The sequence below is a fragment of the Cupressus sempervirens genome, chromosome 11 (assembly GCF_028749045.1).
Source record: "Cupressus sempervirens isolate cs-2001-9-10 chromosome 11, ASM2874904v1, whole genome shotgun sequence".
Lineage (NCBI taxonomy): Eukaryota > Viridiplantae > Streptophyta > Pinopsida > Cupressales > Cupressaceae > Cupressus > Cupressus sempervirens.
In genome coordinates, this window is record NC_143128.1 from 41,169,854 (window position 1) to 41,185,723 (window position 15,870).

Genomic DNA, 15,870 nt, shown 5'->3' on the forward strand with positions numbered 1-15,870 from the left:
GTCTTGGTTCTACATTCATGTGTCGGATGACCTTTCTTGTTACACTTGTGACAATAAACCATGTTGTTAGGCTTGAGATTTTGATTTGCAGTCTTACTCATACATACATTAGTAGTATGTCCCTTCTTACCACAATTATGAAAAATAGGTTTGGAGTTCTTACCTTTTTTGTTCCTTTCTTTTGCACTTTTGGATGATTCTTCTTCGACAGTGCTTATATATCCCAGTTCAAATGTGTTATTATTGGATCTAGGGGATCTCAATAATTGCTCAAAGTATTTGATGGCTTCATTTGGCTTGTTGAAATTTTTAGTAGATTCATTTTCTCTCTTTAGATCATTCTAAAATTGTTCATTGTGAAACTTCATTGTAGTTATTGTTAGCTTAAAGAATAAATTTGACAACTGAGTGCCAATACACTTAACCAAGATCAAGAGTAAGTGCTGAGTAAGATGAAGTGTCGAGCTATATCAAGTGCCGAGTAATAGTAGGTGCCGAGTATTAACAAGTGTTGAGTGTTAACAGGTGTCGAGTATTAACAAGTGTCAAGAGTAACAAGTGCTGAGTGTTAAGAGGTGCTGAGTGATACAGTTTTGTTTAGGTTCCAAGCTATCCAGGAAACATCATGTGTCGAGCATCAACAATGCTTTAGGAGCCGAGTAACATAGAATATCAGCATAAAAGTTTGAAATTGCACAAACTATGATGCAAACAGTTTTTGCAGCCAACATAAGGTAAACTTTGAGGGATTTATTGATAAAATTGAATCTTTTATTTTTCCTATGCAATCTACATGTAGCCAATAATAAAAATGATAAAGGCATGCAACCAATCAGTAAAAGACAAGTATTGAGCAGAAAATTGAGATTCAATATGGACCATAGATCCAAATCAAACCCTAAGTCTTTGAAGTCTTTATAAAGAAGATGAAATTTCATTGTAAATATACATTAGTGGACATACAAGGGTGCACAAGGAAATCTATTTTCAGAAGCAAGGGTTATCAGATCACAAAGGATCAAGATCAGAGAAGGCAAAAAAGGAGCCTGCATTCAGCAATCAAGGATTGTAATCTATCAAGTTCATTATACCTAATACTTTCTGGAAATTATATTAGAATGAAAATCCTATGGTGATAGGTTAGCTTAACAACTATTTCATCAGATCCTTTATTTAGGTAATTAAATCCCTTAACAGGGTGACACTTCATGTTAAGTGTTTGAAATCCTCTAACCAAGTCACTATTGACATAGTGTAAAGCCTTTAACAGGGCAGGCCTTTAACAGTGCAAACCATCAAAAGTGGTTGAATGATATTGTTGTAGTAATTTTTGTGGGTATCATCCCCACCCCAATTTTCCCTTCTTATTCCTGGAGGGTTTCTGGGTTACCAAATTCTAGTGTTATGACTTAGTGATGCATGTGTTAAATTTCATGTTTACTTGATGTATTTACATGCATGCAATTTACTTTTAGTTAAAAGTTCAATTGGCTAAAATATGATACTTATGATTCACCCCCCACCCCCCTCTTATAAGTACTCTTTCCATATTTGAATATTCCAACAATTGGTATCAGAGCAAATCCAGGTTCTCACAAGGAAAAGCCTAACAACTTGGAGGAAAAGATCTAAAGATGGAAGCTTTCAAACTTGGAAAGATCATTGAAAATCAGGAGATAGAAGTGTAACTTGCTTTGCATAGCTTGGAGGAATTTAGAAACAAGTTGAGAAAATTATTTTAAAAAAAGGAAGGATCTAGCCATAGCTGAAAATGATATACACTACAACTAGATTGATACCACCAACATATTTTGCAATGGAGATACAAAAGAGTTTGATGCAACAATAGCAAAACTGATAGAGAAAAAAAAAATTCAAGCAAAGGAGATAAGATCTCTCAAGATGGAACATGAGTCACAGGCCATAATGATATGTGAAATCATTGAACAAAAGAAAAGAGTAGTTGATGATAAGGTCATGATGGAAAATGACTAAAGAAATCTTGCAAACAGACTTGAAGAAAAATGTACTAAATTGAAAAGGATCTCAAACATGCAGATGGATACACTTTCCCAAATGATCAACCTTCATCATGAACTCAATGTGAAAGATATTGAGATCTCTACTTTGAAGATGTAGAATGAACAAATGCAGAATGAATTGAACAGAGAAAAAGAGGTAGCAGAGAATCTCAACAAATCAAGTGAAGCCATAAAGTATTTTGAACAGTTGCTGATATCCCCAAAATCTGCCCATGATACATCAGGACTAGGATACAATAGCACTGAAGTTGGGGAATCATCAAAAAGTGCTGAACAAAGAAGTGATAAAGGTAAGAATGCAAAACCCACTTGTCATTACTGTAATAAGAAGGGACATACAACTAATGTGTGCAGGAGTAGAAGATTCAATCAATCAAACATACCCAAAAGTTTCTGTCACAAGTGCAACATGCAAGGACATATGACACAAAATTGTAGATCCAATGTCACAAGGACTCAGAGATTTGATGGACATTGTTACAATTGAAAAAGGTATGGACATAGGGCATTTGAATGCAGATCAAAACCTATGTGGACATCAAATCAATTAGCAAAAATAGAAGGGAATAAAAGTCATTATCATTGGGATTACAACACCAGGTACAGTTGTCATTATTGCCAAGAATATGGACATATACCACAGAACTACATAAGAACACATTTCAAAGGGAACTACAAAAGATGGTTGAATCAAACTACATGTTTCAGTTGTTTGAAAATTGGTCATATTAGTAGAAATTGTCCTACAAGATCAAAGGCACCCAAGACTGAAGAAAACAAAGGAAAACAAAAGATTGATGTCGAAAAGATAAGGGGGCAGATGAATAAGACTTGGAAAAAGAAATATGAGTGCAACACATCAAGTGGAGGGATCACTTCACCCAATGGGTCAAGTGATCACACTTCATCAAACTAAGCATATAAGTACACAGGACTGATATACAAAGCTATATCATACATCAGTCCCAAGACAAAGAAGATAAGAAAAGTATAGACCTACATAAAACAAGATGTCAAGACAAAAAAAAAAATAATAAATGTTGTTGCCGAGCTGACTTTGGATACCGAGTTAAACTACAACAGATGTTAAGCTCCTAACAGTGACTGAGATGATAACTGATACCGAGTTGGTTAACTCCAATGGAAGCCAAGTAAAATGGAAATAGTGGAAGTCGAGTTAGGTTAAAATTTCTTCAGAAGCCAAGTTGGCAGTTGAGCATTTAATGCGATGGAATTAGGGTATATTATCGTGATTTCAATCAATTTTACTCATCGCAATCAAGAAGCAAAGAAGAAGAAAGAGAGTTAAACGACTTCATAGCAAGAATCCAGTGTTTCAAGCAAATTGCAACCTCATTCAAAAAAAATTAATCAATCTTAAGGTATTTTCATTTGTGCCGAGCTACGTAGTTTCATATCCTTTTGTTGAGAAAACCCTAGTTTGCATAAATGGCGTCAAGTTCAAAGAAAACTGAGGTAAAAGAGTTTTTAGAAGTTCAGTTAGTTTCAAATGAGGTCAAGCAACCTGATTTTTGTCCTATTCCCAAAGTTTCCTACAAAAATGATCCAGCTGGTGTTGTCTCCCATATTCCCCCAAAAGTTATAATGGTTTAAGATGTAAGAAAATGCTACAATTGTAAGATAGGTGCTCTAGGAGACATGGAAATTAGACAAGCATATGATAAACTGTGTGTAAATGGAGTCTTGAAAGAAGAATTCAAAATCGTTGAAAGAAAGGGTTTGACCCGAGTTTTAAGTTTTCCCACCGTATTCAAAATAGAATGGGTTAGACTTGTGTTGAGCAAAATTCATGGTGGAAATTTGTGGTTAGAAGATATTCTCATCAAATTGACAAATGAAATTATACATAGAGTAATAGGGTACCCAACCCTAGATCAGTATAAAACCTTGAGAAGTGGATCAAAGGAGGTTATTGAAAAGAATACTGGTGCACAATGGAACAAAAGAGGAATGACAATTCATAGCATACAGGATCCTCTAGTTGAGTTTGTTGTTAGAGTCATCACCCATAAATTATATCAATCTAGTAGACTCAACAGTGTACCATGCATTGCAGTAGATGTAGGTTACAAATTGGTGAAAAAGGATCATACTTATGATCTTGCAGAACTGCAATTGCAATAGATCAATGAAAACCTAGCTGCCATAAGAAGAACAAAGGGCACTCAATGCAAATTTGGAGCAATCCTAGTTTGCATATTCTTTTATGTTCAGAATGAGTTTCCTTCTTTTGGAAAAGTAGCATGGAGGAAAGACAAAACCATCATTGCACAAATTAATGAATATATAGAACAAATGGGAGAAAATTTTGATACCTTGATGACAAGCTATTTTGAGGATTTCAAAAAATCCATGAAGCAAAGATCAAGGATACCAGCTTCCTTAGTAGAAAAACATACTAATGATATATGTTTCTTAGTTGACATTGATTTTACCTATATTCAAGCAGTTATACCAAGGGTAAGATGGCTAAGGCCATTTGGATATGAAATTAATATTGATGAGGCATCAGCAGCAATAACTACATTATTGGCAGAAGAAACAGATAAACGTACTCCACATTTTGGCACTTATGATGTGGTAAGATCAAAGATAAACATGGAATTAAAAACTACTTCCACATTGAAGAAGAAAGACAAATTAATAAATAAGATTAAGAAGAAATTTGGTAAAGAGATTGAGGCTGAAGCAGAAGAAGAAGAAGATGACAGTGATAATGAAGATGAGCAAGAACAAGGGCCAATGGAACTAACTCAAGGTCTTGAAGAAGACAAGGAGGAAGGTGCAAAGGAAGAAGAAGCCAAGGAAGCACCAACTAAAGCTGAGCCAAAGAAAAGAAAGGCAATAGAACAGCCTTCAGCTAAGCCCAGATCAAAGAAAGTTGCCACATCATCACCTCAAAAGCCAACAACACGAGCATCAACAAGGGACACCACTCAAAAGGCCAAAGAGGAAGTTACCAAGAAGAAAAAAGTCAAGGAAACACAGGAAGAGCTGAGGAAGAGAAGAAGGTATGTGGCTCAACCTGACACTGATGAAGAAGACCAATCTGAAAAGATAAGCAATTCATCAGTTGATACCTTATGTAAAAATATTGGAAATGGTGACTTGAGTAATTTAAATAAAGTTGATTTTAGTAAATTTACAAAAGAAGAACAAAATAAGATAGAAGAAATAGTGTATGGAATGATGGCACAGTTCAAGTACACCCCACTTGAACTAGATGGACAATTGCCAAAAGAACTGTCAAAAATTGTAGAAGACAGATGGCATTTTTGCTTAAAAATGGAGAAGGAGATGAGAGAATCAACCCTAGCAAGTGTATTGCCAGATTTGACTAGGGAACAAGTAAGAAAGGAAGTCAAAAGGCATAATAACAGGTTTACACCTAAATATAGGGCATTCTTCATTCTTCAAAATAGGATGGAAGAGATTGTTCAAAGAACAATGAAATCATGGAAGAATTTGTACAAAAAGATTGAAGATTTTCTTGAGGAAGAATACAAGGAAGAAGCTATTGTACCAATAGAGGAAAGGAGAAAAAGGAAAGAAGATGAAGAAAAGAAAAGAGAAGAAGAAAGGAAAGAAGAAGAACAAAAGAATAGAGAAGAAGAGAAGAGGGAAGAAGAAAAGATAGATGGAAAGGAGGAACAGACACAAAAATAGGATACAATGGCAACAGCTGAGCAAGAGCAGCAACCAGATCAGAGCGTGCAAGACACATAATTGCCACCCTCTAGCCCTACTCAAGCATCCATCTCACCTACAGACACTGCAACTATTACTGATGTTCCTGATGCTTCTGGTCATAATATCAATCCATTAACTATAGAAGATCTTAAAAGAATTCTTGACCAATCTACACAACAAGCAATATTGTGTACATATCCAGTATTGGTCAGTATAGATGAATTGCAAAAACTAGTAGAAGGTATAGTCAAAGATAAGGTGAATCCACAAGAACCACATTCTATTACAACTACTAGTAGTCAATTCCAAGTACAAACAAGCATAATTGATGCTGCAAGACAAAAGCAAAGTGCAGCTGTAGAAAAAGGAACAAAACAAATAGGAGAGACTATTACATCTGATCCTATAGCACAAACACAAGGTGCACTTCCACAAATTACAATAATTGATCATGGTAAATAGAAGGAGGAGGAAATAGTGAAACCCCTAAAAAATAGGAGGCAATAAAAACATTAATAAATTTTCCTAACTCGGGAACTCCTTCACACCAGCATGTGCAAATATTAGTACCATCATCTATTACTACCAGAGTTGCAAGGGTACTTCACTATGGAGACCTTGAATTAGATGAGGAGATAGTCATACTAAGCTATGACTCAAAATCAATAACCATTGATCAAATAAATGAGGTACAGGATGCACTGAATAGGAGGAAAAGATAAGAAATACTCAGGAAGGAGTATAAACATAAGCAGACACTATATGAGATTATGGACATATTTATGGATGCCTTCAGTTTGCAATCACCAGATGAGTCAAAGCATATCATAGAGCAATTAATAGATATTGTTGACCAGGTAACAAATGAAGACCTAGAAACTAATGCAAAACTTATGGAATGGTCAGAAAGAAAATTTCAAGGGAAAGTGAATGAGAAAATATCAAGTCAAATTGCACTTTCACAAGTTGAATTGGAAAAACTTATTGACAAAGTGAAAAAGGTACTTGATAATATATTCTCACTGTACAAAAAGTTGTGTGATTTTTCTTACTTCACACAAGAAACAAGCCAAAAGATACTGAGCTTGGAAAGAAATTTAAACATTTCAAGTATGCAATTACCAAATGATCAAGCTCAAAGTGAGAAGCATTTTGCTCAATCGCTTCACACTCACAAAGAAATAGCTATATTAACAGCAGATGAGGCTAATATCAAGGCCAAATTAATACAGTTACAGTCCTCCATTACCCCACATTTAGAGATACTCCATAAAGAGCAAGTATATGCTGAAACCATTCTCAAGAAAGACCCAAATATTTCTACATTAGATGGACTTATTCATCTTGCTGTTGAGACTGCCATCCAGCATAAGTCACTATAAATTGCTTTGAACAATTGGGATGCAGCTCTCAGGATGATTATGGAGGTAAACAACACATTTTTGGCTAAATATGGTCTTAACCCTTAAACATTCTTTGACATAAGTGTCAAAAAGGGCGAGAAAAAAAACATAATAAGGGGAGATACAGATACTATAAGATGAATTAATGGGGGAGAGAAGATACAAAGGAGGAGCTTGATATAGAGATAAGGCACAAGGGGGAGTTACAAAATTTTTGAGGTATATATTGTAAGATTGTAAGTTACAAATTTTGATCAAGTTTTCTTTAAAGTTTGTACATACCAATCAAATTAGTAAATGTACTTATAAGGTCATTTAAGTGTTTTTGTCACTCATATCAAAGGGGGAGATTGTTAGCTTAAAGAATAAATTTGACAACTGAGTGTCAATACACTTAACCAAGATCAAGAGTAAGTGTCGATTAAGATGAAGTGCCGAACTATATCAAGTGTCGAGTAACAGTAGGTGTCAAGTGTTAACAAGTGTCAAGTGTTAACAGGTGCCGAGTATTAACAAGTGCCGAGTGTCAAAAAGTGTCGAGAGTAACAAGTGTCGAGTGTTAATAGGTGTCAAGTGATACAATTTTGTTTAGGTGCTGAGCTATCTAGGAAACATCATGTGTTGAGCATCAGCAATGCTTCAGGAGCTGAGTAACACAGAATATCAGCATAAAAGTTTGAAATCGCACAAACTATGATGCAAACAATTTTTGCAGCCGACATAAGGTAAACTTCGAGGGACTTAATGATAAAATCGAATCTTTTATTTTTCCTATGCAATCTACATGCAGCCAATAAGAAAAATGATAAAGGCATGCAACCAATTAGTAAAAGACAAGTATTGAGTAGAAAATTGAGATTCAATATGGATCGTAGATCCAAATCAAACTATAAGTCTTTGAAGTCTTTATAAGGAAGACAAAATTTCATTGTAAATATACATGAGTGGACATACAAGGGTACACAAGGAAATCTTTTTTCAGAAGCAAGGGTTATCAGATCACAAAGGATCAAGATCAGAGAAGGCGGAAAAGGAGCCTGCATTCAACAATCAAGGATTCTAATCTATTAGATTCATTATACCTAATACTTTTTGGCAATTGTATTAGAATGAAAATCCTATAGTGATAGGTTAGCTTAATAGCTATTTCATCATATCCTTTATTTAGGTGATTAAATCCCTTAACAGGGTGACACTGCATGTTAACTGTTTGAAATCCTCTAACCAGGTCACTATTGACACAGTATAAAGCCTTTAAAAGGGCAGGCCTTTAACAGGGTAGACCATCAGAAGTGGTTGAACAATATTGTTGTAGTAATTTTTGTGGGTATCATCCCCACCCCAGTTTTCCCTTCTTATTCCTGGAGGGTTTCTGGGTTACCAAATTCTAGTGTTATGATTTGTTGATGCATGTGTTAAATTTCATGTTTACTTGATGTATTTACATGCATGCAATTTACTTTCAGTTAAAAAATTTATTTGCTAAAATATGATACTTATGATTCACCCCCCCCCCCCCCCCCCCCCTCTCTCATAAATACTCTTTCCATATTTGAATATTCCAACAGTTATCTCAATGTCCTTGATATTTAACTCATAGTTGGCATTCATCATTTGACTTAGATTATCCAATTACATGTTAAAATTTTGTTTAGCTCTTTTGACTTCTCTTCTAGCATATTGCTTAGAATTATTTGTATAATCATGAATTTTTATGCAAGGAAGGATGGGGAAAACTAGGGCCAAGGGCACACCCAACTCTCTAAACCACCTTGCAAGAGTTAACACAATGATAGAAAACATAAAGAACAATAACCAAAGAAGGAAGAAGAGTAAAATACTTTCATTAATTCTTCAAATATTCAACATACATGCCCAACTATAAGGCCTTCCAAGTTACGGCTAGATACAAAATACATTCATAAACAAAGATCAATAGCAAATTCAGACTTTCTAGTTCTGTTGTGCAATCCTCTTCAAAACTGCCTCTTTTTCACTTTTTTCCTTCTCTAGCTCCTATCCTAAACATTCTATTTATACTTTCCAAAATGTCTTATAGATCATTCTAGAACACGGAGAAGCCACAGTTTAGCTCTTAGCAAATATTAAATGAAAATAAACCTAAATTAAATATACAAGTTAGCTTGCATCAACAATTAATTGTCCTAAAATTGATGTCCAACCACAATCATGATATCTCCTAGCTCTAATTGAATTAGGACTTGTACTTTGGATTGGAGGAAGATAGCTAGATCCTCTACAAACCCTTTTGTCTGCAACATCTGATTCATTAAGAAAAAGTGAGCATCCACTTTGAAAGTCAAGTACATAAAATTGTCGAGTAGAACTATCAGAAATTGATATTCTAGAAGAATTTCCATATCTCCAAAACTATAAGGAGTTAGAACTTACATACTGGAAAATAGATATTAGTCTAGGTCCTTTTGAATCCATGAACTATGTAGATATTTTTTCATTAAGGATAATTAGTTACATGGTCTACAACAGGCACCCAAAAACTAGAAAATGCAGTTTTAGCAGAACCCAGTTTCAACATCAAGATAAAAACTGAAAACATGCAAGATAGTAGTACAACCCAGGATGCTCTTGCATTAGACAACTATGGTTGGAAGAAATTATTCTCCTAAATCATTGAGATGTCATAATCTGAGCTAAATCAAACTTGAGTGAGAAATCCATGAAGCATCTTCCATTATTCCATTCTTCCACTTCACTAGATATTCATAATAATCTTTTCCGCTTGTGCTCTTACCAATTCTTTGATCCAATATCTATTCAAATTCTTCAATCTTATTCTTACAATAGTCCTCTAATACAAAAACTTCATCATCTAACTCATGATACTTGTATAAATCAACAACACTAAATATAGGAGATATGTCCATGTCATCAGGTAACTCAACTTCATAAGCATTACCACTGTCAAATTTCTTTAAGATCTTACAAGGTCCAAAATTATTCATCTTCAACTTACTATATGTTGCAAATGAAAATCTTCCTTTCTTTAGATGAACTATTACCTCATCACCAACTTGAAAATCATGATGTCTCCTGGACTAATTAACATTCTTCTTATACTTATGATTACTTTGTTCTAACCTCAACTTCACTTCCTCATGCAAAGACTCCATAAAATCAGAAAATTCTTCTCCTAAAGAACTTTTCTTTTCTTCACCAACAACATCTCTCAAATCTAATACTCCTCTAGGCTTCATTCTAGTAACAATCTCGAAAGGTGTCTTTCATGTACTCCTATTCACAGAATTATTATATGCAAATTCAGCTTGTGCGAATAGCATCTCCCAATTACTTGGCTTATTCCCAACTAAACATCCTAGAAAATTATCCAAGCTTCTATTCACAACCTCTGTTAGTCCATCTATTTGTAGATGGAATGTAGAACCAAACTTCAATTCAATACCCATCTTCTTCCATAAGGTCTTCTAGAAATAACCCACAAACTTACTCTGTCTGTCAAAAATAATGCTTCTTGGTAATCCATGCAATCTAACAATCTCTTTAAAGAAATGCTCAACAACATGCTTAGCATCTGATGTCTTCTTACATGGTATAAAATAAGCCATATTAGAAAAATCTATCCACTACAATAACTATGGAATCATATCCCTTCACTATCTTAGGTAATCCTAGAACAAAATCCATATTGATGTCACTCCAAGGTTTCTTAGGAATAGTCATAGGTGTATACAAACCAATATTTTGACTCACTCCTTTTGCAACTTGACTAACTCCACAACTCCTTACAATTTTTTGAACATCCTTATACATTTTTGGTCAATAATACTTCTTTTTTAGCAAACTCAATGTCCTATCAATTCCAAAATGTTCAACCAATCCACCACTATGCTTTTCCTTAATCAGATTCAACCTCATAGAAATTTTAAGAATACACAACTAAATACCTTTGAACAAGATACTTTTTTGAATGAAATACTCATCATACTTACTTATGTGATCTGTCAAACTTGGTGCTCTGCACTCTCTCCACACCTCAGAAAAATCAGGATCAACATCATACAACTCTTTCATTTCATCAAAACCAAGAACTTAAACCTTCATTTTAGTCAACAAAGAATTTCTTCTACTCAATGCATCAACAAATCTATTAGTAACTCCACTCTTGTGTTTAATGACAAATGTAAAACTCTGCAAGTACTCAACCCATTTCATATGTCTTTAATTCAATTTATGTTGATTTCCCAAGTATTGTAAAGTTTTATGATTAGTATACAACACAAACTCTTTAGGAATCAAATAATGTCTCCACTTCTTCAATGCTTGAACAATAGTATAAAATTCTTGATCATACACATAAGACTTCCTTTCAAAATCATTCAAATTTTAACTAAAAAAAGAAATAGGTTTACCTTCTTGACTTAATACAGCTCCTATTGCGTTACCACTTGCATCACATTCAACCTGAAATATTTTATTGCAATTAGGTAAACCCAATATGGGTAATTCAACAACATTTTGTTTCAAAGTCTCAAAACTCTTATCATCTCCATGTGTCCACTTGAATTTCTTTTTATCTCCCCTCATTGTCTCAGTCATAGCATTACAAATAGAGCTGAAATTCTTTATAAAATTTCTATAAAAAATAGCCAAACCATGAAATGATCTTACCTCACTCACATTCTTAGGTGTAGGCCATTCCAAAATTGCTTTAACTTTCTCTGGATGCATCTTCAATTGATCAGCTGAAATCAAAAATCCTAAATACACAATCTCCTTTTGCATAAAAGAACACTTCTTCAGATTAATCAACAAATTTTCCTCTTTCAACCTTTGTAATACTTGTCTAATATGCTCAAGATGTTCTTCGTTAGTCTTATTGAATATTAAAACTTCGTCCAAATAAACAATCAAAAACTTACCAAAAAATCTTTTTAGAACTTCATACATCAACCTCGTGAAAGTACTAGGTGCTTTAGTCAAGCCAAAAGACATAACCAACCTTTCATACAAACCATCTTTTGTCTTGAAAGAAGTCTTTCATTCATCACCTTCTTTGATTCTAATATGATGATAACCACTCTTCAAATCAATCTTGGTAAAATACTTTTCTCCACTCAAAAAATCCATTATATCATCCATGCTTGACATAGAAAACCTATATTTCACTGTGATCTTGTTAATAGCTCTAGACTCAGTACACATTCTCCATTCTCCATTCTTTTTAGGTGTTAATATAGTAGGTACAACACATGGATTGAGATTTTCTTTGATTAATCCCTTTTGTGACAATTCATGCACTTGCATGTTAAGTTCTTCATTCTCTATAGGTGTCAATCTATATGGTGCTTTGTTTGGCAAACTGGCTCCAAGAATCAGATCCATACAATGACTTATGCTTCTTACTAGAGGTAAACCATCAGGAATATCATCAGCAACAATATCTTTATAATGATTTAGCAATTCTACAATTTCTTCTGTCATTCTTTCATTACCAACTTTTCCTGCTTGGTCATTACTACCAACACTTGGTCTTCTAGGAACTATAACAAAACAAACTTGATTCTTCTTTACTTCCTTTTCAAATTTCTTTCCATTAACCATACAAATTTTTATTGTAGTACAACTGACCTCATCTAGACTTTCAATCAAAGGTAGAAATATTTACTTCTTCCCATTTACCCAAAAAGTATATTGATTCAATCTTCCATCATGCACAACATATCTATCATATTGCCAAGGTCTACCCAACAAAATATGACAAAAATTCATAGGCATAATATCACACAAGACTTCATCAAAGTAATGTTCAATTTTGAACTTCACAAGATATTGCTCACTTACCAATATCTTATGCTTATCTCTGATCCATAAAGCATGATAAGGTTTGGGATGCTTCAGCCTCTGCAACTGCAACTTGGTAACCAACTCTTTTCATGCAAAATTTGTAGAACTTCCACTATCAATGATTACCTTGTAGCATTTTGTAGCCATCTTACATTTGGTCTTGAAAAGACTTCTTCCAAGTACAAGTTCCTCATCACTTTCTTTATTACATAAGGTTCTTCTCGCCATCAAATTTTCTCCAACCTCAAGTCCACTTGGTGAACTCTCAATGTCTTCTTGTATCACATCATTTCTATTATTCTGTTCACTTTTAGAAGATCTACATTCAAAAGATATATGCCCTTCTTTACCACATTTGAAACAATTACCATGAAAACCACCTCTAGGGTAAGAATTATCTCTTCCTTGGTAAGATCTAGTACCTCCTCGATAAGAACTACCACCTTTTCACTCGGTCTTGTCTTTGTCATCATTCTTCCATTTAGATTTTCTTTTATCATACACAAAATTATAATATTTTCTACCTTCTCCATAAGATCTACCTTTTCCTCTCTAGAATCTACCACCTCTACCTCTTTTTCTTTGTTCATGCTTCTTTGTCAAGATCTCCTCAGCTTTCAAGGCATATTGATATGCTTCTTCTACACCTTACAATTTCACAAAACTTATTGCATCTCAAATTCTAGATCTCAATCCATTTATGTACCTTACAATTTTCTCAACATCATTATCTATATGTCTAGATCTGATGTCTAATCTATAGAATTCCTCAGTATACTCTTTCATAGTCATGTCTTTTTGCTTCAAATTTTGCATTTTCCTCAACAAGCTAACTTGGTAATCAATAGGAGGGAAATTGTTCTTTACCATGTTCACCATTTTTGACCAAGTTCTCATCTTCTCCTTTCCTCTGCTTTTTCTATCAGTTTGTAAATACTCCCACCATAATGAAGCATGACCTTTCAATCTAGTAATTGCAATTTTCACCTTTTTATTATCAGGAGTGTTTTCATACTTAACGAACTTCTCCATATCTGAGATCCAATCTAACACAACATTGATATCCAATTTTCCATCATAAGGTACAACCTCTATAGTAGGCTTTGAATTTTCTCTAGACAACACCCTCAAAAATCTTTCCTCATCTTGATCTTCTTCAAGTTTTGGATTATGGTTTGGTGTTGCTGCTTCATCATCACTTACATCATCAAGATGCACTCCTATCTTCTGGGTTGTTCTCCATAGCATCTAATCTGGCTGAAATTTGTCTCAATTGATCCAATATAGCATTATCAACATTTCATTTGTCATGAACCATCTTTACAAATCAAGTTCCTACAAGATCATAACCCTCTGCAAGTTATAGGCCAAATTCACATATCTGCCCCCGTATAACCAAATCCAAATCAAGGTTCTACATGATCCAATCACCAAAAGGATGAACCACAAACTCTAATGCCACCTAACACAAGCGAGGATGGAGAAAACTAGGGCCAAGGGCACACCCAGCTCTTTGAAGTACCCTGCAAGAGTTAACACAACAAAAGAAAACACAAAGAATAACAACCAAAGGAGGAAGAAGAGTAAAATATTTTCATTGAATCTTCAAATATTTAACATACATGCCTACCTATAAGGCCTTCTAGGTTATGACCAGATACAAAATACATTCATACACAATATTAGCAACAAATTTGCACTTTCCAATTTGGCTCTGCAATCCTCTTCAAAACTGCCTCTTTTTCACTTTTTTCCTTCTCTAGATCCTAGCCTAAACATTATATTTATACTTTCAAAAATGGCTTATAGATTATTCTGGAACATGGAGAAGCCACAAGTTAGATCTTAGAAAATATTAAATGAAAATAAACCTAAATTAAATACACAAGTCAGCCTGCATCAACAATTAACTATCCTAAAATCATTGTCTGACCAAAATTGTGATATCTCCTAGTTCTGATTGAATTAGGAGTTGTGCTTCAAATTTAAGGAAGATATTTAGGTCCTCTACAAACACTTTTGCGCATGAAGTTTGATTCATCAATAAAAAGTGTGTATCCACTCTAAAAGTTAGATATGGAAAATTGTCGCACAAAAGTGTCCAAAATTAATATTTTGGGAGAATTGCCATATCTCCCAAACTATAAGGAGTTAGGACTTTTGCACTAGAAAATAGATATTAATCTAGGTCCTCTTGAATCCATAAAGTGCATAGATCTTCATCCATTAAGGATAATTAGTTACATGGTTTGCAAAAGGCACCTAGAAACCAAAAAATGTAGTTTCAGCAAAACCTACTTTCAGCATCAATATAAAAGCTGAAAACATGTAGGACAATAGTACAACACAAAATGCTCATGCATCAACTTTTTCTTCCATAGATTTCTTCTCTTATTTAGTTACCTCACATAGCAATATGGCTTGTGATTCTTCTTCTAACTTGAGATTTCTAATTTTCTCAGCTTGGATTCTATTCTTTTCCATCAGATCTGCAATTATTGCATCAAATTCAATGGAGTCACCATTGACAAATAGCTTGATAGTGTCAATCTCTTTGTATTTTATGTCATTTTTTGCAATAGAAATTTCTTTCCTTCTCTTTAAGGACTTCTTTAGTTCTTCTCTTGCTTCATCCAATTGATGTAGAATAAGTTGTATCTCAATTCCTTGGTTCTCAATGATCTTTCCTAGTTTGTAGAAATCCATTTCAAGATCTTTCCTCAAAACTGTAAAGCTTCTTTTTTTTAGAACAAAAATCTAATACCAATTTTTAGAATTCCAATGGGAAAGGTAAACTTCTAGGGGGGTGCATAAATTAGTAGTTTAAACTTGGACCCATAAAAATTTCACCACACATCTATCTCATACAT